The 27185-nt window shown below is 38.1% G+C and overlaps 1 long non-coding RNA gene across 1 annotated transcript in view; it reads left to right on the forward strand.

The window, feature by feature from the left end:
- The window catches only part of LOC103459001 (uncharacterized), a 125548-nt gene that overhangs the window by 50999 nt on the left and 47364 nt on the right, over positions 1-27185 (forward strand). The window contains exon 2 of the long non-coding RNA XR_532659.1: positions 26557-26685. This is a non-coding gene — a long non-coding RNA (uncharacterized LOC103459001). The remainder of the gene's footprint in view (positions 1-26556; positions 26686-27185) is intronic.

A 27185-nucleotide genomic window follows, 5' to 3' on the forward strand; every position in this document is an offset into this window, starting at 1 on the left:
CTGGGAGCGGAACCGCTAGTTGCTCTGCAGTGGGATAAGCATCTTGGAAAAGCTCCAGAGCAGTAAATTATGAGCATGCTCGGTTTTAACTACATACACACTCGATGAACGTGGACGTCATGGAGGTCGAACTTGGGAAATAACCCTTTTATATTCCAGATAAACAGATTTCAGCTCACTGCTTGCTTGGGAGCCACACACAGTGAGATGTATAAACATACAAAGTGGGTGGCAGAATATGAATTTCATCTGTCAGGCAGAAGTATTAATCTTTCTGGAAAAAGAAGGATGGACCTATCAAGATTAGATGGATGAATTTAATTCAGTGGTTGGTCATGCTGATATTCCTTCTAATATGTATAAAAAAATGCCTTAAGCATTTTACTATTAAGACAAGAAAGAGAAAATTTATGATCTAAAACACGATAAAGATCTCCTGCACCTTAGTAGTGTCTCCACAAACACTTTGGATTTGACATTGCACCTACAAGTATTATATTTTACAGGATTGATTCAGATGGCTTCAAACTTGGAGATGTTTTAAAACCCAATCTCACCTGATGTAGGTTCACAAAGAACCAAGCCTGGTTTCATTTAAATTTGTTTGTTGGGGTTTTGCTGGGGGGTTTCATCCTCACCCAGAGGCAGGTTTGTGTTGTTTGGACCAGTGGGTAGGCTGCTCCATACCCCACAGAGGGTTGTGGGGCCTGTGGCCGTATTTTTGGGCCATGTGGGTTACAGTTTTCTGGATGGGTTGTGCTCCTTCGGTCATGTGGGAGATCTCTCGGCGGTGGTAGTTTCTGGGTGTCTGCTGCAGTCGGCTGAGGAGTCTAGCATCGTGTTGATGAGTTAGCTTTCGAGGGAAAGCTAACTCATCAACACCAGATGGCCTGTTGGATCTCAGCCCTTGTCGGTCTTGTGGTTTGTGTGAAGTGTCAGGCCTGTGTTCCTCAAGAAGCCGTTATGATCTTTTCCTTGTTTACAGATGTTGGAGCCTGCAAACAAGGGACGGATCTACGCTCTCACACACTGACACACCCACGCAATGCATATTCGCTTTTGCAGGCCTCAACCACATGATTACATACAGACGTTAAAAAAAAAAAAACATCTGGATTACAGCTGCTGCTTTTATGACAGTGGGATAAGGAGGCACATGTAGTCCATCTAGTCCTGTTGGTTTCTTTATTTGTGCAAGTGTGCATGGACTGAGATGAATGAGGCAAAATCAAAGATTGTATTTGGGTTAATAATCTGGTTATGTTTGGATTTGAAATACAGAACGTTTTAAAATAATCCACACATTTTTTTATTAATATATCAAATGCAGAGTGTTAACATTTCTTGTACTAGATGATTATGTTCTTTGTTTTGTTAGTGAATAGTAGAGGGAAAAAATACTGCCTGATTAATCAATTTTGAAGATTTTACTGATGAGCTCTTAATTATTCTTCCAATCTGAAGTTCAAGTGTTAATCTCAGTGTTGATTCTCAATAAATTAGAAAAACTCGGGAAATAAAATTTCCAAAGATTTTTAAAAGATACAAAAATCTTCTGTTTCTTCCTTCTGAGCATGTAATAGAGATTACTTTCTGGAAAGATAAATGAATAAAGAGATTGGTTGATGAACAAAAATGCAATTTAATTTAGCTTAATATTGCTCTACTGATTTAATGATGCAGTATTCATAATAAAATATGTTATAAATGTCAGATTTAATGTAAAATTCTTATTTGTTTCATATAAAAGTGCTGGATTTAATTAAATTATGTGTGCCTGTTTTTGTTGTGGATCACACAAAGAGATACTGAAATAACAGTAGAATCAGAGTATCTTGTTTTGCTCATAGGGGGATCAGCAGGATCTGATTGATTTGGCTGTACCTGCGACTACTCTGTGTCCCCCTGTGTTTTTACCCTGCATAATATTTTGATGAATGCTGCGTATCCTGAAATCGCTCCACACAACATAAAATCGAATTAAATCACCTGGATACAATCTGTAATTGATTAGAAGCGTCAAGGAGGAGGGGAAGTGTCATTAATAACTAGACGAATTTTACAAAAGGAGATGAATTAAGTGATTCTGTTTCATATTGTGTTTATTTGGTGTATAATGCCGCTCTTTAAGCTGGTCAGAGATATCAGCATGTCACATTCGAAGCATGAGTCTTGAATGTGATCCGCCGCTGTTTCACCTTGACAGATGCCTTTGTCACGGCTCCCAACAGGCCAGATTCAGACGTTATGTTTTATCGTCGTTGGTCGCTGTGTACCAAACCAGGAGCTGGATTACTAAAGCATTAAATGAAAGCACGGTACTCTCCTCTCCACTTCACAGTGTATGACTTTGTTTCAAATCAATACTGTAAATTACTGAAGGCGTGGGCTGAGGATATGCCAAATGATATTCATTGAAGGGAATCATGTTCCCCTGGGCTGTCAATAAAGCAGAGCATGTTCTTTCACTCTACTCCCTGGCAAGCATATTGTGAAAGGGGAAATTTCTACTTTGTTAGATTGTATTTTTCATGAATAACAATTACAGATTTTCATAATTCTTTCCATGCGGTGGTGTAGTGTCTCAGTGATTGATCTTTTTAAATCTGCCTACCCATTCTTGCCAACCGTAAGATTAGCTGACAACGCACCACAACACATAATACATCAGGAAACTAAAAAAAAAAAAAAAAAAAAAAGAGTATCTATTTCAAGCTTTGTACAAGCGGTTTGCATTTGGAAAACTTGTTTTATTCCTTAGTGAACAAGGAGTTGACACAAAACTCCAAAACGCAGAAATAAAAATTTAAACCCACAAAGCTATAGTTGTTTATCTAGGAAAATGATGACTCCTGCTGAGTATTTTTGCAAAAGGTAAAGTGTTTTGTGTTGGTGTTGATTCTAGTATATTGAAGGCATGACAATCCAAAGTGCTTAGACAGAGGGAATTAGACTTTCTTTTTCATTCACCGATGCTAAAGAAGTATTTTTAATGAGAAGTGAAAACATCTTTCTGAAGCAAAAAGGCAACTTACCTTGACAAACAGAAAAAAAAAGGCAAAACACACAAAACAATATACAAAAGTGCATTTCAGAGAGTGAACAAGCCCTTTAAGACACCCAAATACTCATGTTTTTCCAGTCAGTATTTGGAATATGCTGCAGAAAAGTAAATCACTGAAGTTTTGTGTAATAAGCTTCTGATATGTCCCATACCATTTTGAGGAAATAATTTCAATATTAACATAATCCTGCACAACAACCATTAGCCCTGGTGCTCCCCAGGGGTGTGTTCTCTCCCCTCTCCCGTTTGTCCTGCGCCAAAATGTCAGCATCTCAGTGGACATGTCTGTGAAACTCCTGAAGTTTGCAGATAACACTACTGTTATTTGTCTGATTCAGGACAATGATGAGTCTCCATGTACACAGGAGATAAATCAGCTGGTCCACTGCAGTCAGAACCACCTGGAGCTTAACCTGCTCATGATGGTAAACACAGTGGAAAATATGTGTCCACTTTTATTGTATAATATTGTTAGAAGCAATAAATGGTGAAATATTATTGAAATAGAGGGCTGCACAGTGGCGCAGTTGGTAGAGCTGTTGCCTTGCGGCAAGAAGGTTCTGGGTTCGATTCCCGGCCCCGGTCTTTCTGCATGGAGTTTGCATGTTCTCCCTGTGCATGCGTGGGTTTTCTCCGGGTACTCTGGTTTCCTCCCACAGTCCAAAAACATGACTGTCAGGTTAATTGGTCTGTCTAAATTGTCCCTAGGTGTGAGTGTGTGTGTGCATGGTTGTGTGTCCTGTGTGTCTCTGTGTTGCCCTGCGACAGACTGGCGACCTGTCCAGGGTGAACCCCGCCTCTCGCCCGGCACGCTAGGTGGAGAAAGACACCAGCAACCCTCCCAACCCCACTGAGGGACAAGGGTGTACAGAAAATGCATGGATGGATGGATTATTGAAATAAATAAGAAAAACAGAACAAAAAAACCCTTACACTTACTTTGGTTTAGATAACTGAGCGGTAGCGGAAGTGCAAGAGGCTATTTTCTTACAGGATAATACCTGTAAGAAAATACACCTCTGCTCTCACTCCTCTGAGGCTTTTTTTTTAACTGGGTCCATCATCCAGCAGTATGGCCACATATTTCAGGAGCACTTGCAGCCTTCACATCAGCTCTTTAAAACTGCTCAGAGCTCGTGTTACTGGATTTAAAGTTGAGAAGAAATTGGTTCATAGACATATGCTTATCCTTAAACGACATGATAGTGTGCCATAGCATTTTTATTATAGAGAGTCAGATTAGTTTAGTGCCCATTGGTGAATTCAGGAGAGGACTGATAAAGTTATTGGACAACTACTGTGAATTTCACAGTGTGGTAACGTTAAGTAATAATGCGATTTTGTCATACTATTTATACAAATCTCAATCTTTCTTTTCTGATTAAAGTGGGCTGCTTTCTTCCTTCCTTCTTTTCTTTATTTCTTTCTCTTGCAGAAGTCTAGCAGTTTCGAAACCATAACTCTTTAAAATCATTTTAAATCATTCTATCACACACCGGCCAATTTCCACCTATAATTGGAATAATTTCGACACACCGTGCCAACCTGTTCCATGTCTTGACAACTGGCATCTTTACTGCAAACGGAAAGTAGGATTTTTAATGACCAATTTGATTTGGCTCTCTCTGATGACCTTCACTCATGTCTTGACTGAGATGTGCACTACTTATGTCCTCTAGTGCCTGCTGAAGATGTGCCAGCTCAATGTAAATTAAGCAATTTACATACCCACTGATATTCTACACGTGTGTCAGATACATTCCAATCAAACAATTTCTTCATGCTTAGCCGTATTTTACTTGAAATTTATCTTCTGTAACTAAGGTGACCTCGCAACATGAAGATTTTCTGGCATGTTTAAAGTTAGGGAAGCTTTCATCGCAAAATCAAAATTAATGTGTGCAAATTCAGCAGCATTAGCATCCATCATAATATGAGCCCCATCCAAGCAAGTTTACGTTTAATAAGTGTCCCTCAAGCTTTGCTGACCCATCATCTTTGAGGAAATTCGCAAGCTAAACAAGTATAATGCATTCTGGGCTGTGAAGGTCTAGCAGTTTCTTCACTGGTGTGTGACAGCCATTATTATTCTGGCTGTCAGGACTACACACATAAGTGAGCGGATGATGCCTTATAAGTAGTATCCTGATTGAGACATCATTATCCACAGCCTTGGCCTCATTCAGTTTTCTCACCTTTCTCTGCTCTTTGTGGGTTCACGTGAGGGTAGCTGATGAATTGTTTGACAGAGTGAAACCTTGTGAAGTCCGAATATTTCTGATGAAAGTGGTTAAGCATGCATTAGGACCTCCCTGTTTCATAAAGCTCCATTAATAAGCACATGATTAAGTCAACAGGTTAGTCAGTTGGACATGCTCTTTGACTTTTGATGCTTAATAACACATGTATATTAAATAAATCTCTCAAAGCATCATCATTTACCTTCCATTGTTACTTTCAATACTTTTCTTCAGTTTTCGTCACTTTCTACATCCTGCAGTAGATAATTTCTTGGATTTTATCTGCACTCATCTGGAGTTAATCCACTCTGACAGTTTAATGGGTATAGAGTCTGAGAGAGGTCGGAAATCTATAGCGAGCTGACTAACAGATAAGCAGAAGAAAAAGAGAAACAGAACTGGGGATAGTGTGTCTGAAATGTGTGACTTGCCAATTTCTTGTGTGCACTTGCTGTGAAACTTTAGCAAAGACCAAACAGAATGGGCAAGAAACTTAGAGCAATGCTCTATCAGGATCCACAACATTACAAGTTAAGAGAAGAAACATAATCTTTACCAGTGATATTTTGTTTTAATTCAGAAAGCTGAGGTTCTTGCATTTATTCTCTGTCTGATTTTCATTTTTGTGGTTCATCTCTAAGCTAAGGGAGCACCAGATCAGAATTTCTTACTAAATCTTAGATTATCTCATTTATATCAAGCTGTACATGTGATTTTTGCAGTATAGCATTTTACAAGATGCTGCCACAGATTTCCTGAAATGTCAACCCAGTTCTATAAAATGCTATTTGTGCCGGTGTAACTCAGAAAAGGTGAGGGATAGTATAATATTTCTTTGCAAGATAATTTAGTCTTGACTAATCCTACAAATACCAAACATAAACTGACCATGAATGTAAAAAGTTTGATGAAACATCAATACTTTGAGGAATTTAGACAATATTCTCCCAAATAATGAATACTAACAGCCTCAGGCCAACACATAGATCTAACTTCAGTTATGCAGCATGTGCAGATCAGCAGAATATATGGGGTTAATAACCTACTGAACACAAAGGAAGCTGTGATGTGATTATTCCAGGCAGACATTTAGACTTGAAACCCAACTGCTTACTTTACACATCCATGCCTTTTGCTGTGTGTCAAAATGTTTCCATGTAGTCTCGCTTAAGAGTCTGTAGAGCTTTGCGGACAGCTTCTTCCTGCTGGAGAGTGCTTCATACTTCTCATTGAGAGAATACACCTGCATCATACATAAACAGCTATTTTATTCCTTGGTTATTACTGGAAGTCCATATTGCTGATTAAAAGAAATATTTCTTTTAATGAAGGGCTCAATTTATTGCCTTTAAAACGGAAGAATTGGAATAAATGTGTTCCAAAAACAAACCACACAACTTGTACAGGAATTGAAAAATTTTGGTATTTTTCTTCACTGCATTTTTCCACTGTTTAAAATATAAAACACATCTCCCTAATTGAGGCTTCGCCGTCCTTTACTCTGGCAACCGTGAACAAATTTAGTGAAAATGCCATGAAATTAAATCCACGTATGCATAAGTCATTAACAGTACAAATACACATATTCTGTAAACCTATAGGTTTGTTAGAGAACATCCGTGAACAAACAGCACTAGGAAAATCAATGAAGACAACAGATATTATTGAGAAATTTGAAGCGCGGTAAAGATACAAATCAATATCACAAGCTTAGCACTGTTCAATTTGTCATCTAAAAATGTTAAGAACATAGCGAAACTGCACATGGCAGTGAAAGGATGTTGAAGGAGAGTTTTAATCAGAGAATCAACTCATGGTAACTCTGGAGGATTTCAGAGATCCACATCCCAGGTGGAAGAATATGTCAGCAGGCAACTAATGGGTTTGCACTTTGATCTTTAATGAAAAGTGGTAAGAAAAGTTACTGTTTAAAGAGACCATTGAGCTCTATTGCAGTTTTTTACAAGGAGACATAGCAAACGTGGAAGAAAACATTTTGGCCTGTTTTTGAGAACTACCGTATTTTCCGCACTATAAGGTGCACCTAAAAACCTTCAATTTCCTCAAAAGCCGACAGTGCGCCTTATAATCCGGTGCGCCTTATATATTGACCACTATTGAGCCACAACAGGTCTAGCAATTACGGTAAGCAGCCGCCGACTTCATTTTCGCCCGTAGAAGAAGAAGCGTGCGGTGCACGCTGGGATAGTTGTCAGAACGCTGGTTTGTTAATAAAGTTTGACTGACCTATCTACATACCGACCTGATAATCAGGTCGTCTGCAGGTCATTTAGCACCACGTTCTCCACGAACATGCTGTGAGCGAACAGAGAAGGGTGACCATCGTCCGGCCACGCCCCGGCCCAGTCGCGGAAGGCTCTCCTCGCTGACCGGAGTTGTTTTGTTGGCATTTGCTTTAGTGCAGCTCCATCTAGTGGATGCATAACGTAACTCCTGCATCTATTCTATGCGCCTTATAATGCGGTGCGCCTTATACATGAAAAATGTTTTAAAATAGGCCATTCATTGAAGGTGCGCCTTATAATCTGGTGCGCCTTATAGTGTGGAAAATGCGGAAATACGAAAAACTGGTATTTTATATCATCCTCTGTGTACCTTAAAACAAAACAACTATCAGGATGCTTTTTTTTTGCAAGACCAGAGAAGCTGGTCACAGTTGAAGGTAGGATGGATGAAGGGAGAATTAGAGCAGAGCTTGACCAACCAGCAGGACAACAGTCCTAAACATACAGCTAGAGATACAATGCAGAAAAGCCTAGTTGGGGTGTGCTGTGGTGGTGCAGGGGTTAAGCACAACCCACAAACGGAGGCCTTAGTTCCCAACGCAGCCGTCACAGGTTCGATTCCTGGCCTTGGCGACCTTTGTTGCATGTCTTCCCCCCCTTCTCTCATCACCCACCTTCCTGTCAATTAACTATCAAATAAAGCCCACTGGAGTCAAAAAAAAAAAAAAAGCCTAGTCAAAGTCCAGTCGTACATCATATTGAAAAATCTGTAATGCAACTTTAAAGCTTATGCTACCATATGCTTTATAAAGTTAATTGAGATTGAGCTATTTTGCAAAAAATGAACATCAAGGTGTACAGTCTGGTAAAGTGATAGACCAGAAAATTTGCAGCTGTAATGGCAAAAAACGGTGTGTCATACTGACTCATAGGGAGTTCATATAAATCAACACAACACTTTTCAGATTTTCCTTTCACTTCAAAGATCCAAATGCTTCGAAACCTATGAAGAATATGATTGTAAAAAGGCGACAAATTTGAATGGCTGAGTTCTGGCGAAATACAACTCCACACATTTCTGGCAAACATGAAGATGTGCACAAAGATCTCCTTAGACAACTGAGTTCCCCAGCCAATTGAATGTTTTAGCAGATACCCTATTGTATCTGCAGTGCACCGAGTTTCAATTTTGCGCATTTTAAATATAAAGATCTTTAATTATTTGAGTGAATATGCTATTTAAAGATTAACATCATCAGTTTTCTCATGGTTTTCTAACAATGCAACCCCTCTGCTGACTTCTTTGGTCTTAATGTCAGACAGGACATGCTTAGCGTCATCTCAGAGTCCCTGCTGATTTCACTGTGAAGCCATTAGATTTAATTTGGTTTTTGTAAATGATGCAATGGTAATCCTTCTTCAATTCATGGAAGCCTTCCTTTTAATTACTGTTAATTACAATTTGCATAAAGCTCTTTAGGCAAACTGCTCCTAAAGCGGCTGTAATAATTATACATGTAAATGAATGGTAAGCTGATAGTCGGTTCAATAACGGATTTATTTTTAAACGCTGTTTGATAAGAAAAAGTCAAATATGGAGAAAAACAAACCAAATGTGCTGCGGTTCAGAAATGAATCAATGTGAGAAAATTGTTTATTATTATTATTATTATTATTATTATTATTATTATTATTATTATTATTATTATTATTATTATTATTATTATTATTATTTTGGCATGTAACACGAGCATTATTGTAATTTCACATGTATTAAAATAGACACAGAAAATGTTAGCTGGATTCAAGGATGTTGGTAAAGAATTGTCATCCTGTTATGTGTGAGATGAAAAAAAGTGGAAGAAATTAGTGGTGCTGTACTCCAAGCTGTGCTTTGATGAGGGGTCTGCTGTCCAACATCCATCTGGAATCACATAACATCCCTTACAGCCATTCAGTCACAGCCATGTTCTGGTGTGTTTGGGAATGCGACACATTTCATAGCATAACTTTGAAGCTTTAATGTGACAGACTAAAAATCTAATGAAATGTGACAAATGACAAAAAAGAAGATAACATTTTTGTATGACTCAAGTAAAATTACAATTTTATAGATTCATATTTAAATGCTAGAAGTGACATTCTGTATCATTGTGCTAGGAACTCTGATCTTTTCCTCTATCTGAACTTTTCTCAGCCAAGTTCCTACTTTTTTATGGTTGCAGACATTATGTCAAAGTTTCTTCACTTCCTCTATCTGTCACCTCCACCTTTACTAAATGGCACAATTAGGGTCATCATTATTGCAGGCTGAAAACAAACCTGAGACGTGTCTTTAACAACCCAATCAGCAGCTGTAATAGGCGATAGGTTTCGGTCATGTTTTTGTTGGCCATGTGTCTTTGCCAAACGCTGCAGTTTAAAAGGTAGCACTAAATAAATTGGACTCCACTGAGATAACCATGACTGAAAACTGAAATCGCATTTGATGGCAGTCATTAGCTTTGCTCTCAGGCCAAATACATCATGCTGTCACTATTTTGGCCCACAGAACCTATTAGATGCCATTAGTGGGAGCAATTGAAGGCAGCAAATTACCCTTGTGCTGTGCACATTTCTACATTAGTGTTTTAAATTTGTTTGTTTTGACAGAGATTTTGAAGTCTGTATATCAGATGTGGGTATTGACCATTTTATACTATGTCATATGTTTGCAGTACACAAAATCTAGCATCTAGTTTGAATAATATAATCGTTTTATTCTCTTTGATTTTTGACCTTCGTTGAGCAGAATTATTTATGTTTACTTTATGAAGCTTTTCAAAGTAGCTGCAGATGTGAATGGGTTGTCTTAATTCGCAGTTTATGTTAAAACTGTGCACCCTATAGCATGATGTTGAACAATTATGCAAAACAATCTTGGTCAAATATGCAACATTTAAATGCTTAGTCAAAGAAAATATATTTATAATTTACACTGATACTTATTTCCTTTAAAAAACTTTGGTTTTTGTAAATATTAAACCAAATAGAAATGAAAAGATCCTTGATTTGAAATAAATGCCCTCCACATAAAGCAAGGTAATATTCACATTATTTGAGTAAGTATTCATACCCTTTGAATATCTTTTGTCACTGCTTCAGGGTAACATAGTGACTGCAGAGATCCACGGCTCAGGTAGGGACATCCGCTGAGAGGATAACTTACTTCTGTGTGTGTAAGGAAAGTTAACACCCTTAACGCACCATCCGTTTGATGAAACATGGTTGTGGCAGCAATGTGCTGTGAGGATGCTTTTTTGTCAGCAGGGCAGTCAAGCTTGTTGATGGGAAAATGAAAGGAGCTAACACAGGGAAATCTTGGAAGAAAACCTTTTCGAGGCAGCAGGTGGCTTCAGCTGCTGCAGAGTTTTTCCTTGAGTTGTAAGATGGTTCACAGTCAGATTTTATTCCAAAAAGTATTTTCAAGACAGCGTATCATTTTTCTTTCACTTCACAGTGATGCTACTTTCAGTCATAGTGTAGTGTTGTATCTTAGCAGAATGTAGTGAAGTTTGGGCGTTTAAAGTGAGAAAGCTTCATACATTTGTTAGGCACTTGTTTAATTACATGTGCATGTGCACATATGCTGTCCTGTAATTTTTACTTTGAAATCTAGATGATGATTGATTGATGATTCTACTCTAAACACAGAGTGAACTCAGTACCTGACTGCATGCCAGGATAGTACATTTTTAAACCCTACTGAGAATCCTCCTTCGTTCTCAGTCTATCTCTGACAGGGCTGATAAGCACACACATCGTACACAGATCCTCTGCGGGGCAGTTGTGGCTTTCTGACCCTCTTTGGCCCCCACGTCCCACTCCGCTGTTTGTGATGGCTTAGTGACAACGCCTGTCAGGGGAGGAGTCTACGACCTTTGCTTAACTAATGGGTCCTTCATCATCCCCCTGTGCCAGTAGCATGCGCCTGGTGTTTATTGGTCTTTATTTTAAATTAAATCACAGCAGTGGCCATCCATCATGGTCTTCCATGACCTTTACTGGAGGTGATCATTTGGCCCTGAAGAAGTCAGGGTAAGGCTTTAAATGCAACCTCTGGACCAGAAGACACTGTTTCAATAAACCATGTCGGCTTCATAAGATCTCACAAATGTCTGAGACTTAAAAATATTTTATTATATAAGTTGCAAGCAATTTTAATGTAATTTAGATAAAAACTTTGCAAAAACATCTAAGCAACGTCACACATAAATAGGTTTGTCCTCAGGTCAAACTCGTCTTTGCTGACAATATCAATACCGTTAAAACATAATGAATGAGTAATGAATTCATGCAGCTGCCGGTTTTAATCACAAGTCTCACTGTTAACTTGAAGACGTTTATTGTTCGGATTTTAAATCTTATTTTAAAGCAAATCATCTTTTTGCTTTGTTTCATGTCGGTGAGGTTAATAAATTATTATTTTGGTGATTTTTTTATTTTTTTTATTTTTAATCACCCACAATTAATGGCACCCTTATTAACAAACACACACTGACAGACAGTGATGGTGTATTGTTTAGGGAGAAAAGATCAAGAATATATCTCTGTTTGTTCTATCATGGTAATAGAGTAAAGCAGCCAATGATGTGAGGTAAGTAATTGTTTTAAGAGTGCTGTATGCCAATGGTAAAAGTCAAGTTTTAACATTGCATGAAGCCCAGTGAAGACAGGAATGCTGATCACTGCTGTACTCCAGTTTCCCTGCTGTCTCTCACAGTGCTCTCCAGAGATCAGCCTCCCCACATCCCTCTGGCTCTGCTGTGATAAAAGATGTGCTCTGGGGGTAGAGTTCCCCAGTAGCTGAAAGGATCAGTCCTCTAGGCTCCCTTAGATAAAAAATTAAAGTTGAAAAGTAACAAAAGAGTCTTTTCTTCCACTTACTTCAGCAAGAAGTCAGTTTTACCCTATGAATCATATTTGTCTTTACGGTGCCTCACAGGCCTGCGGTTCAGCACAGGATGGTAGTGGGAAGAACTGATGTAATTATATCTAAGTGAGAGCAGCGTACAATCAGAAGGAGGCACCATTTAATGTTTTTGACTTTCATACCTTTGATTTTTTTTTTGCAGGCTTAAATAAGCTTCCATTTTTCTGTCTGCAAATGATCCCAGTTTGTGATGTTTTGCTCAATCTCTTTTGAGCCCATATTACTTTTGTGCATTGTAAAAGCAGCATTCAGCAGAGGAGAGTGCTTTTATGGCATCTTTTTAATGGATCTCAAAGAAAAGGGACAAATTACAGTATACCCTTTGAGTGGTTTAATGTTGAACTGGAGCTCACAATTATACCTGTGTGAATCAGAGATGTCAGCACTAAAGCTCCATTCAGGTTTTTAAGGGTTGGCTTTTTTTAAGAAGGTTCTGAGATATTATCTCTGTAAAATGGAAAACATACAATGATTACCAAGATAATTATTGGCAGAAAAGCTGTGCATTTCCTCCAATAATTTATCTGACTGCAGAGTTTTATTTTAAGTGGTTTAAGCTTGGGTTTGTGCAGATACAGTTCTGTGGTGAGGGAAACCATGGTGTAGTTCTGAGTTCTGGGTCTGCCCTGGTGTATCTGCTACCAAACGGAAGATGTCCAGGAAACAATCAGAAGGCTTCTTATAAATAAATATACTTAGAGTAAAATGATGGCCTGATGTTTCAGCAGAAAGCAGATGCGTCTTACAAGCTTCTAAAAATATGAATTGTCTAAAGAAAAGAAGCTTTGGTCGTAATAAAATTGACTGTGATTGCAAAAACGTTATATGTAGTGTGAATATAGATTTTAAGAAATTGCAAAATATAGCTGTACTAATGATGACTTGTCTGGAGAAAAATAATTTAATCTTAAACACCTGTGCTGTGACTTTTCATTCAAAATATAATACATGAATACAAACAACTAAAACCTTTGCCTTGAGCTGCCATTTTGTGGGAGATGGGAACTCAAGGTGAAAAATCTCAGCAATTTATTAACCTATTGTTGAACCTTTTTAGTGCAGCAGAATCAACTTTGAACTATCTGCAATAAGCAGCTGAAAAACAATAGAATGTTGGAATACGTGAGGCTGCAGAAGTGTCCATTTGCTGTAAGATGTCACAGTCATAAGATGCTTATGAGTCTCAACACGAACAAATGTGTCCAGAGCAGTAGACTTAATTTGTTGCCTATATGTCAGTCCACCCAATCCTCCACATATATGTGATAATAAGAAAAAGCTGGCATCTGTTGACAGCCAGAGTCGTCATTGCCTGTCTGAATTACGGTATAATGAGGTCTTTAACTGGAAATTTTCTCAGGCTGTGATTTGGGGTTAAGGCCTTAAGATAAAAGCCTCAGATGCAGTTAATAAATTCCTAAATTTTAAAGGTGAGTGTTGTGTTTGTTCACAGCAGTCAAATTAATAGCCTCTGAGACATGCTCTGCAAAACATAAGGAGATGTTTATGGTTTTTTTTTACCAGTATTTCGTCTGTATTTTGATTCGGCTTTTATCTGATGCAGCTTTTAGTGGTTTTCCTGTTAAAGTCTGGTCTTCTACAAAGCAAAGGTAAGGGCCTTTTAACAGTGTGTTGTAATAGTTCTGCTAAAAGCTAAATATTCAGTGTCCTTTCCTCATGAGCTCATATGCTTTTTACTACTAATTTGCTTTTCGTTTTAAAAGGACGTTTGAAATTGCTTTATGTTTACAAGCCCATAGGTCAGTGGCTGCAAGGTCAGATGTATTGTGGAAAATTGAGACTAATGAATAGGTGGAGTAGAGTAGAAAGCGTCTGCACTATATGTCCGTTTATGAGATCAAGCAGCTCTGGAGTTAATGAGGGCGAATACAAGGCTTCAATTCACTTTTAAACTGCTCTGCTCAACTCTTAGATGAACACAACCATGTTATGAACCGTGGTAGCTCCCATCTTTTAAATGTAAAGTAAATCTTACTTTTTTGTTTCAAATTGGTTTTGCTACTTACAAATCTATTTATTTTAACTTCAGTTGTTTTCTTTTTGTGTGCTGAGATTGGCTCGTTGTGCAGATGATTGATGTTACACTAATACATAAAAAATGCCCTGAGTAGGGATCCTTTTTATCTATGGAGGATAAAAATGCCTAGATAAAATGCATTTTATTGCAAATTTGAATGAGCAGCTTTGTCTTCATTCAAAACTGGTTTGTTATTACAATGATGTTTAATTGCATACAGGTACATGTCAATATATTTGAATCTTTTAAATATCGTATTTCAGTTATTAAATTCAAAAAAGGACACTTTTTGAACTGTGAATTATATACATTTATTGAAGTGACAAATTTCAAGCATGTTAATTTTTATGATTATGGCTTGCAGCTAATACTAACCTCAGAAAATTGGAATATAGTATAAAACCAATTAAAAAGATTTACAATACAGAACCAATGTCATGGTTATGATCCTTGGAGTTTGACATTTAGTCTTGTCTGAGTTCTTATGTTTTAAAATTTTCCTCAGGTCTCCTATAGGTCTTTTTGCATTCTTCACTTAGCTTTGTCGTGCATTTATATGTTTAAATTCACCTGATCCTTCTCAAAGTAATCACCTCACTGCAGTTTTAATGCTCCTTTCTTTAGCCAGTTGCCTGCAGAGTATTTCTTTGCAGCTAGAACTCTCGTCTTTTTGATGTATTGCTCAATGGTTGCCCCATTGCTGTACGTTTTATTTCCCTTTCAAAATACCTTCTAAGTCATGATTTTGCCTTTGGGTTGTCGCAATCAACGAAACATAACAAAATGGCCTACTACAATTCTGACCAGACAGACATCCAGCAGATACTCCACAAGGACGGTAGTTTCCAGAAGGTATCTGTCAAAGACACTTGTTCACAAAACATTATTACTTGGGCTTTCTTAACACCTCAGCATAGCCAAAGACTGATCACCTCTATGCAGTGATGCAGTAATTCATGCAAGAGGAGCCCCAACTAAGTATTAAGTGCATATTCTGACAGTACATAGACATATTTGTCAAAGAGTTATTTCCATTTCTAAAATGTATTTTTATTGGTCTAATGCAATATTCACATTTTCTGATCAGCTTAGTTTTTGTGCTAAATGTAAGCCACAGTCATCCGAATTAACAAATATAAACACTTGTTTAAATCATTTGAGTTTAATGCATGTATAAAATGAGTTTAACATTTTGAGTTGTGCCACTGAAATAGATCAACTTCAGTGATATTGAGATGCACCTGCAAGGAACTGATTTTCATTGCTGATAAAGATTGCTTTGGATAAAGAGACATTTGAGAAGATCTGATAAATAATGAAACCTCTGCTACAATGATCCCCGGAGCTTATGGGGGATGTCCACCCCTCTGCTGAGATAATCACCCCCACCACTGAGCTGGCATGTCTGTGTGGATGAAATGGACTGATAGCTGTCTGCGCTTATCTGACAGGGTTTGATCCACTGGGACAGATTTAGCTGTATTGGGAAAACACATCCCAGTGAAGAATGACTATAACTCTCTGTTCAGTATTTTGTGGTGGAGCATGTGGTGCATTTAGAAGACACTGAACTATAAATATGAAAAAATAGTGTAAAAAGTACAAACAGGAGCAAAGATGGCCGTACAGGTCTATAAAAACAGGTGGGGATGTATGTTCTTTGTCCTTAAGGCTGTATCTGTCTCCTCTATCAGCACTTTGTTCTGTCTTACTATAATGGACTTGCCTGAGATTTAAACCTCAGGTCAACACCCCACTCTCCGACTCATCAGGATACAGGATATTGAAAGAGATACACGAAAGAAAGAGCTGAAGGATAGCGGGCTTTGTTGGCTGTGGATCTGCAGGCACAGACATGCAATATTCCAGTTGGAGATATATTGTCCTTTGACTGATGATGATGCTTAACTGTATGCTATGCATGGCGATCTTATCTGCTGTACTGCAGGGATGCCATTGTCAAATGATAAAGCAGGACTTTAAATTCTGCCGAATGTGCTGCAATGTAATGTAACATAAACTGCTTCCTGATTCACATCACATACCTACTACAATACTAGGTAGCATGTAGAGAACATGTCATTCGATATGTTGAATCCATAGTTCTTCTGTAAAATTGCAATTTCACCAAAATGTTTCATATGCAGCCACTTCCAACTATAAGGGGTTTTCCATTCCAATGCTTCAATAAGACGCTGACGTTTCCTCTGATGGCTGATAGATAAGCGCTAGCGCCAAGGCTGGATTGTGATTGTGCCGCATCTCTCTGTTTATATATTTCTTTGCCATGATTTTTATTGAGTTATTGTGTGAACAAGCGTATTCACTTGTGATTTGAATTTCATTTTCTCTATAATGGAATACTACAATTTCAAAATAGTTTTTTTTTCAACATTAGCAGAATGACGACAAAGATTTGAGGACATTTGTAATGAAATCGCAGGTATTAATGTGTGATTCTGCAAATGTGCATGACTCATAGTGGCTCAGTACACCTTTGTAGCACACTTCAGGTTTTGTTTATAAAAAAAAAATGTTTTGTTTTTGTTCTACTTCACTATTTTGTACAACTTAGTGTTGATCTTTTCCGAAAACGACGCTGATGTTTGTAACTTGTAACTTGGCAGAATGTGAAAATGTTTAAGAGATATAATTCATTTAGTCAAGAACTGGTTTATTTCCTGTCATAATATGGATTAAGATGTCAAACTGTACTCATTGCAGAAAAGCTTTTAATAGAGCTATAATTTACAGAGTGGCAGTCATGCAGGAAAAGCCTTCATGGGCTAGCCTGTCGTGTTGTTCCTGGCCCATGTTTTGTAAGATAAACATACTCAGATTTATTGTTACTGCCCATGCCCTTCAGCCCAATGAACCTTCTGACAAAGGACTTGGAGATGGGATGGTATAAGGACAAGGATGCTGAATAATTTGTATGTTGAGCGTGTCCTCAGGAGAAACATAAGAAACGCTCCCACATATCGGATCTGGCACTGGCCCAATGTCTTTCACAGATTCAGGAAAACAGTAGACACAGTGTGGAGAAAGAAGAGGTTAAAAGGTGAAAATGGTTTCTTCTAGGGCAATTGTTACTTGATTTGAATGTCCAGTTTTGTTTGTTTATCATAAAAATGCAGGTGCTGTGTTGCCCTAAAAAAACAATCCTGCTTAATCTTAGCTGAAGGACTTCAAACAAAATGCATGGAATTTACCTTGATTTAACCTTGCAGTGAATACAAAGAGTGTATAATCTTGTGATGTCCCATGTGTCTCCTCTCCCTCTGCGCAGCCATCTGAACATGTGGAGCTTGAAGCAAATAAAGTGTTTATTCTATGGATCACAGCACAGAGATATCTCCCCCTGCAGAGGCTTTAAAACCTGAACAACATGGTACTGGAGCAGGCTTTTACACTTAGTCGTGTAATGACTGCAAATAAAAAAAGAGACTTCCTGATGAAGTAGTGCGGAGTACTTCTGTGCCATTAGAGTCAGTGATGTGCTTTTAGGAGGCTCTGTTTCTTTTTTACAAAAAAGTCACACCAGCCAGTACATTATGCCTGTCTCATGACACGTGTTTATGCCATACTTTCTATATATAAAATATGTAAAGAAAACAATAGCTTAAAACTGAGAAAAAAATGCAGAAGGAGTAATGATTTAAAATAGACCTGGTGTGCTGGAAGATTAAGACAACTAGATCAAAAGCATAAAAGAGCAACTGCAAAAGTGGAGTTTAAGAAGCTAAAGCACAAGAAGAAAATTACAAACAAATCCTAAACAGCGTTCTAACATTATTTTCAACCTGAGTTGGATTTATTTTAAAGTCTATCCGTTACGTTACATAGATGTATTTATGGCTGTAGGTGCCCACAACTTTAGGGTTACGTTGTTTCCATTCACAGCAAATGGAGCCAGCCCAGGCGGTCGCAATAAAGTGTTATATGGTTGTCTGCAGAAAGCTGTGCACACTCCCAATAAATATAGCATTTACATCATCATAGACCCCACCACAACCCCGTAGCATAAATCACATTATCTGCTGTCAACTGTAAAGGTTCTGGTGTGCACATCAGGTTTGTCTCAAATAGCTGGTCTTCCTATGTGAAAACTGCATCTTTTGTTTACATGTCACATGTAGATGATTAAATTATAAAATCTGCTCTAGTTTGTCATTTGAGACAAAGAGGCTTGCTAGACTGTCAAAGTTTACATGTTGTTTATTGTTGAACTTTGATCTCAGCTGGACTAAAAATGTGTTACACCAGGTCTATTTTAACCCAGTTACACCAATTCTGTTAGGAGGAATGGGCCAAACTACTGGGAAAAGCTTGTTAAAGGAAACCAATATCTTCGTTTAAGTTCACAGTTTTATAAAGCAATTTTACCAAGAAAGAACTTACACTTCTGAATCTAAGGAGTTAAAAAAAAAAACATTCTACACAACTTTCATTGTTTTGTCATTTGACATATATAAATTATTTTGGTAGTCTTCCCTGACCAAACAGGACAGGTTTATGTTGATTTGTCAGAAGGGAAAAGGGGAATGTCTGATACAATCCATGTGAATATCTTGGAAGTTTTTGATTATTAGTGTTAGTCAAAAAAATTGATCCTAAAAAAAATATTTTTCAAGATACATTTTTAAAAATTGCTATTATTTGTGATGCAGATTGCTCAATGGACATAAAAAAGGCCTTTCTATAACACTGTTTTGCTTTTTGAGTATTTATATAATTCATGTTACTATCCTCCTACTAAACCATCAATGTTGCATTTTTTCCAGCTGTATTATGGATATCTTTTTTTCAGTTTCAGAAGCCTGTCTAGAATGCAGACAGTGAGCTGTTACCAGCTGCTCCACCGAAAGCTAAAACTAGTCTGAACCAGACTGCAGGGAGAGCGTTCTGCCACCGTTTCTGGGACTGTAATAATTGGGCAGGGATTTCTTCTTCCCAGTCTGAGCATGGGGCTAGCTGTGCATGCTAATAACCTGGGCAATTAGCCCGTCAAAACAGATTTGAAAAGACCTGGTGTGCAATAACCCAGTGGACAAAGACTCAAAAATACACAGAAAACCTTGAAGGATGCACAGTAGGCTAAGCTATAAAGGCTCACTCAAGGCCTGAAGCATGTCTGTGAGCTAAAGGAAGGCCTCTTATCTGTTTTGTGAGATGGGAAGGACAAGCACAACCACATATCTGACTGGCAACAAGACAGGAGATCCCCTGTTGGAGAGCAGTGAGCCAAACTGCTCCCCTACGATTGGCTCGTTCTCGGTCCTCAGGGTGTAATTAGTAGAAGGGTCAGAGAAGGTCCAGCAAGGCCTGTTGCACCAGTGTGCCACAAATGACCTATCATTTAACAATAATGGCATGTCTGCTGGTGGGGCTGTGATGACAGGCAGCCAGCAGTCATCATCATCTCCATCACACACGAGACAATTGTGGCAATAAATGGTTGTTGAACTTTAGTGGCTGCTGACCAAAAGAAATAGGGCTTTTATGATCAGGTGGAGAATCTAAACCCCCTAAAGAAAGATGCATAGATATATTTTTCAGATTGTTTCATTAAATCTTTTCTCTTAGTGCCATCTTTATAAATTCTGTGCATGTTGATTCAAACCCAGAGGGGATTGAAGGCTCGACAAAGGGACGTGTGGACTCCTGCCCTGCAGCTGCTGCATGCACATAAACCATAATTGGAAAGTGTTTATGCGCAGTTGACATTTAGATATTTGAACAGGCTTTCCAGTATCTTCGGAGTGAAGTGGTGAAGCTCCTTTATTTGATTGTGACATTTTCGCAACATGTGCCACAGCACAATCCTGTGTGGAGTTTGCTGATTATAATTGCAGTATTCTTATTTTGAGCAGAGACACTCTTTCCTCATTTTTCAAACACTGTTTACAATCGTTTAATATTTTATTTTTCCAGTCGTATAGTTAAGTCTGAATAATGCATGTTTTAGCACCGCGGCGGTCTGAAAATATGGACACCACGGTTTGTGCTCCAAATCTGCGAGGTTTAAAGTAAACTTCTGCACATTCAGAAATGAGGACAGTCCACTGAGGGTTCACAAGTACAAAAGTTCAGGGAAAGGGCAAGGCAGTACTGCCAGATAATCTGCATTTAATGCAAACCGCTTTTGGACTGTTGAAATGAACCTATGACTTCTGTTTCACTGCCATCTAGTTTTGCATAAATTCTAACTCGACTTTCAGATTTGGAGGGTATTCAGGTCCTTTCTTCTTTGTGCACATTCACCAGTCAGAGGTCAAGAGCAACAAATGACTGCTGTTAAAATCTTCTAGTTCCCATAAATGCACAGACTTGACCCAAATGAACTGAATATGATGAGTTGACTACAGTTTGTATTCTTACTTTTTTGTAATTCTTGAGCTATAAAACCTTCATATGCAAGACAAAAAATCACTTCTGCTTCAAGATCCCAGTAAATTATTATTATTTTTTATGTAGAGATGGATATACCAGAAATCTTATTACTGTTTAAGAATGATCCTATAGGAAGATTCAAGAACAGCACTGAAATTGTACATTTGTTTGTTAGCTTTTGTACTGTGAGCTTTGATAAACTTGGATTCGTTGCAGAGATGAAATTAGGCCACTGAGAAAAAAAGTTGCTGTAAAAAAGACTTAACTGTAAACAAGTCATTAAATTTCACAGGCAACTTAAATTTCCTAACTGCTGCCAGTGTGACTTTGGTGCAGTAACATGGAAACATGGAAACGTTTTGAAAGTGCTTAATATCTGCTATGGTAACAGTTGCATCTGAATAAATTTAGTACTTAAAAGTTAACTTATTTAAATAACTCAATTCATAAAGTGAAACAGATTATAAAGATAAACTAGACAGAGAATGGAGTATTTCACCCTTTATCTCTGTTATAACTTTCCACTTGACGCTTATAAAAACATCACATTTAATTTCTTAGAATATCATGACAGACCAATACAAAAATTAAAATACAAGAATGTGTGTTAACTGGAAAGTTTCATAAAAATCTGCTTATAAATTATTCTGAGCGGGTAACTTTTTTGAAGATCTGGAAAAGCTACTTTTGCCAAAGAAGTCTCTTTGGTTTTTAACTAGATTCACAGGACTGTGTTTAGGAAACTGTGTTTATTCTTCAGGAGGGTAACCACAGAAAAGACGATACACCGCATTTAAATTTTAAATTAATTATTTGTGTCCTGGGTGACCTGCGGTATAATGATGTTTACAGAACAGCTACCCATAAACAACTCATTTGTGACTAAGATTTGTGTCTCCTGCATGTTTTCTGTCGTTTTCTGTCAAGAATTTGAAATGCAAAATCCAGTTTTTTGTTTTTTTTATTTAATCTTGATTATCATCCAGGTTTTTAATTTGGAAGCTCAACTGTTCTCAACTTACACTTTTCACAACCCTCAAGCTACAGCTCAAAGCAGAGAGTCCTGATTATATTTTGATCCACAGCTTAATAGGTGGAAAACATTCAACAGGTCTCTCCACCTCAGCACCTCCTACATCTCGGTATTCCCGCATAGTCTGGGTTGTTCTTCCCAGAAACACTGACCACTAATGATAGTGTAGCAACACCTGAGCATCGTGAATGAGAGCGTTCAGAAGGTTCTCGTGGGAAAACCCAGGAAGGCAACAGTTCTTCCCTGAATCTCAGACCCTCTGTGTTCTCGGGCAGATGTCACACAGCGTGTAGGCCAGAGGCTAAAAGGAACACATGATATCTGAAGGAGGTTTTTTTTAATATTCAGCAGGGATTCAGCCAATCAATAACCTGCATCAACAATGTGGGAATTGATGTTCATGGAAAAAGAGTAAATATCATTTTAGAAAAGTGTATCGACAGTCCTGTAAATCTGTGATCGCTGGCACTATTGTTGCACAATGACTTACGAGCAATTGCTCAGAAATCACATTGATTAGATGCTGGATCTAATTAACCAGATAGCCTCTGCATAAAGAATAGTTTGTAACGGATGGATGCAAATAGTTTTATTGTTTGGAAACATTTGTGGTCTCGTTGTAAATTATCAGCAATTATTGGCAGATTATTCAGCCTGTTTCCTCTTAGCTGATTTCCCCCGAGATGTAAACAGGCTGCGACATTAATTTAATTTCCTTTTGGTATTGTTTAAATGTATTAAAATTTGTAAATATTTTTTTATGATTGTTTCAAATATAGTTAATGTATTATATTAATTGATTTTGTATCAAAAAAATAATGGTATATGACATTTTTATCTCTGAAATAATATACAAATGCATAATAGTGCAACGCAGGGCTCAATACAACACCATTTCTCTGTGCACATCGACTTTATATTATTCCAACAATATGACCTCACAGGATCCATGGGCAGCCCTGTCAGGATGCTCTGCTCACCAGAAATTAAATTCTGCAGAGGTAATGCCAGATGACACAGGGTTGAAGACATCAAGGGGTCATGGGAACAGGAAATGGAGCCTACTGAATAATGTCATGTAAATGAGAAACGGAGAGGACTGGCTGCCCTTCAAGGCGAGCGTGCTCCCAGAGGAAAATTAGAAGCGCTGGAGACCAAATCGCTTCGAGTCAAACACATGTATGAGAAGCTGACAGGAAAAAAATGAGCCAGGACCAGTGATATTCAGTACTATAAATGAAGTATAATGTTTGAAACACACTTATTTGGATTTTGAGTTGACTACTTGGAGAGTCTATGATCCTGTGCTGCTTGTGAAGCCAAGGTGAACAGATTGAATATTTGCGTATGTTAAAGAAATGCCAGTATTGAGTATTTTATTTAGCTGCACTTTGACTTACGATGCTTTGAAACAGTTCAGAGCCCTGAAGCACAAACTGTGTAAAGCAGTATGAATGTGAAATATTTTGAGAAAGACAATATTTTCATTATATTTTATCCACTCTTCTCTGCAAAAGAATTCAAGCTCAGACAGAATGGATGGCAGTCAGGTGGCAATGCCCAGTAGGCCGATGCCCATTTACAGGCTGCCCTGAAGGTGAATAATGTTACCAAAAAAGGTGTATTATAAATAACTTTTGTTGACCGTGATGCCCATTGGTTGATTTTCAAACTTGGTGTCCAATTTAGTTATTTTAGCATGCCATGGAGTTATAGCTTTCAGGTTTTACAACTTATAGTATATAATATTAGTTAAACATTGCTTTGCTGAAATATTATTATTATTATTATTTATCATTGGGAGGCAACCTAAGAGGTAACACTTGCAAACCTCTCTGCTTTTATTCTTCAAGGTGGCACTTTGATGAAGACCCTTCTATTTAACGTGTGTTTCTTTGATATTCACTTTCACTCCAAGATAGGAATTGTAACACTGTGGCCATCTCGCCCAAGAAGAAAATCTCCAAGCAGTGGAAGAGCATGGCAATTTTTCTTTACATGGTTGCTCTTCCTTGTAGGATTCAGTGCTTTGTTTTAACTTTTAAAGCAATACAACATGCACTTATATCCTCTGAGATTTTGTGTACCTTCATGTATCATATATAGTGGTGGGTCACCATGGTCAAAACTGTCTGGGCCATTTTTTTGGTTCCAGTCCAGCCCTGATAGATTGTTTGTTTGTGAACATCGATTTCCATGCCAGATGCACAATTATATTTAGGTCTGGACTTTGACTGTGTTATTTCTAACATATCAAAATGCTTTGATCTGATCCATCCAATAGTTAAGTCTGTACATAAAGCTTCAAGACTCAAGGCTTTTGCAGACCTCAACATCTTTAATGTGAGGACTGCTGTCCATTTAGCTCCATTTATCTTTCAGTCAACTCTGACCATCTCCTCTGCCCCTGTTTAAGCAAAACATCCCCACTGCATGATGATCCATATTTTAAACCATGCATCTCTTTTGACTTATTTATGATTAATTTCCTTTTGGTTGGGACAAACCAAGATGAAGTTAATGTAACCAAGATGAATAGAACCTTTAAAAATGTTCAAAAGAAAATAAAGACAAGTGAAAAGGTTAAAAGGGTGCAGATAGTTTTGTAAAGCATTTTTTTACCACTGCTCATTTGGAAATGCTTTTGTATTTCATATTCATGTGCTCGGAAATATTTTGAATTCCGTCAACAAATTCAACTCACGCAAGCTTCTTTCTACATGCAGCTGGTGTTATTTCAGGATGGTATCAAAATACAGAGATGACTTTCCATGCTTGTTTGGATCTTAATTTTCTCAGGTGATGCACTCTTTGGGGGATTAAAATTTAACTTCCAGAATAGCACTTATTATGCAAGCCGGTGTCCCTATTACATGGCTCGGAGCAAGTGTAAACATTGCCATATTGTAACTCGATGGGAGTCTCTGTGCAGTGAATTCCATCCGAGTCTGGAAACGCTGCTTCTGCTGCTTGCTGGGACCAGCAGAGCCCAGATTAATCAAGTCGATGTAGTCTGCATCTCTCCACACCTCTTTAGTGTTTTGAAAAAAACAAAAACTGGATAAGAAATTCACAATCCTTCAAATCGCAATTTACAACCACAGAGGAATACCACAGTAATGAGTTTTTTCCTGGGCCATTTGATTCCAGTTTTCCAGGTGCGAGACGGATACGGCGATGATGAAGTCCCTTAAGGCCCCAGGGTATACTCACTTCAGATTGGGATTTAAAGGGAGACTTCTGTAAACGGGAAAGCAGACAGAGTGGCTAATGGATACAACCCATGGCGACTTCGGGCAGAGATGAAGAGAGAGAGAGAAGGACAAAAAAGAAAAGAGGGTGAAGATGAGGGGAGAGAAGGGAATGCGCTCACATTCCCTTATAAAATGTGGAATGAGCATCGATTAGAAAATTGTCTGTTTCAGTCAGCTGGCTCAGAGCAGAGAGTCTCACTTGCGACTGGTGTGAATATCACCCAGGCAGAATGAATGAAGCTTAGCTGTTCACATAACAGGTGGCTAGAATATGAGAATGCCAAACACTCCAATACCAGAACAACATGGCATTAGGTAGAGCACACATCTATTTATCTGTAGCACAAAGACCATCTCCTCATCAGACAAGATTCTTGTTTATGGTAAATTTTGCTTTGTTAATACATTCCAGGAAGCTTTAACCCACTTAAGGCATTTTATTATCAGCTCTACCTGTGCCGATTGGAAAAAAACAAAAAAACTTTTAAAAATTGCAATGAAATATTATTTATCAATATATTTGTTCCAATTTTTTTATGAATGCCATTTTTAATCTCTGTCTAATTGCTTAACCCCTTGAATGTCAGATTTAGTGATAAAAGTCTATCTTCTAGTCCTTTAAAGACTTGGTTTGAACTCATTGTTCCTGTCTCTGTGTACATGGCTCATGCTAGACATACAGATGTACTACCATGCAGACTGTGGGGATCAGCTGACAAATGTAACTTGGCTGACAAGTTACATTTGTGAGGCAAACCTTCAGAGTTAGTTGAATTTTAAAAAAAAGCTCTTCCTCTTTAGACTCTTGTTCTGCAATCATTTGTTGATCACAGGCAGATTGTATTTATCAAATGTTTAAAATAAGAACATCAGTGCTTTAACTGTGCCTCAAATAAAGGTTTTATGCCAAAACTGTCACTGCCAGATTGGCAACTGTTAAGTGAGGGCATAAATCCTTATAATAAAAGGCACCGAATGAAAATGAGAGAGCGCTGGAAGAAGTTGTGCAAAAAAAAATAAAAAAAAATAAAAGGAAAACTCTGTTGATTGATGCTGCCAAGTGTGCAAAAAATGATATGTATCTTTGCTTTAGTTTCGGCTTCACGTGGTAAAAAGCAACACGAAGTCGAGAAGAAGACAGAGCGAAGTGGGGAGCGGGTAACAAAAGTCGAGAATCACTGAAGCTTCCTGAGGCCAGAGTTTTTGTCTGTTCTTGTCGGGGATGCTCAAGACATTCCCGCTGTAGCCCACAGGTAAACCAGTTCATGCTACTGACTCACTGAGCTATAAACAATATGGGGAATTTGTGATTACAGGGCTCCACTGTTTGGGTTGAATGCAGATTGTGAGGGAAGTGCCAGGTTGATGTGAAAGGATCCTGCACAGGAAAGCAAGACAAACATCACTGAAGGGGAGAGGCAACACATGACGGAACAGGCTCTGAGGTTAGAAGCTGCACAGACAATGACATCTTAACAAGATTGCACATTTGTAATTATCATTTATGACTATCATTACTGGTTTCATGAGCCACAAAGCTGCAATGCACTTTATGTTATCCAGCAGGTATTTTTTTATGTGGCCGGGTTTCTATGTAAACCCTTAGACCTGCAGCAGCAGTGTACCGGTTGACCCGTATCACTACCAAAACCGAAAATAACAAACAAAATCCCCACACAGTTTCAAGAGAAACTTGGCATAATGGAGGAGCATTGTTGTTCTGAAGGTGGTTAAGAGGCCCTATTTCAAGGTGTCATATTATGAAGTCAAATTTATTTTATTTTTGATATACTTTACTGTCCTATAAAATGGCACTATGTCTGGAAAATACATAATGGTCAAGTTTGCTCTGCTCCTCCCTCCATCGTCTTCCTATTGTGTAACTTCCATTCCACATAATATGTGGAATTTGGTCATTCCTGCTTGGAAAACCAGAAGCTAGTCT

Source organism: Poecilia reticulata, linkage group LG22 (genome assembly GCF_000633615.1).
Source record: "Poecilia reticulata strain Guanapo linkage group LG22, Guppy_female_1.0+MT, whole genome shotgun sequence".
NCBI classification, from domain to species: Eukaryota; Metazoa; Chordata; class Actinopteri; order Cyprinodontiformes; family Poeciliidae; genus Poecilia; species Poecilia reticulata.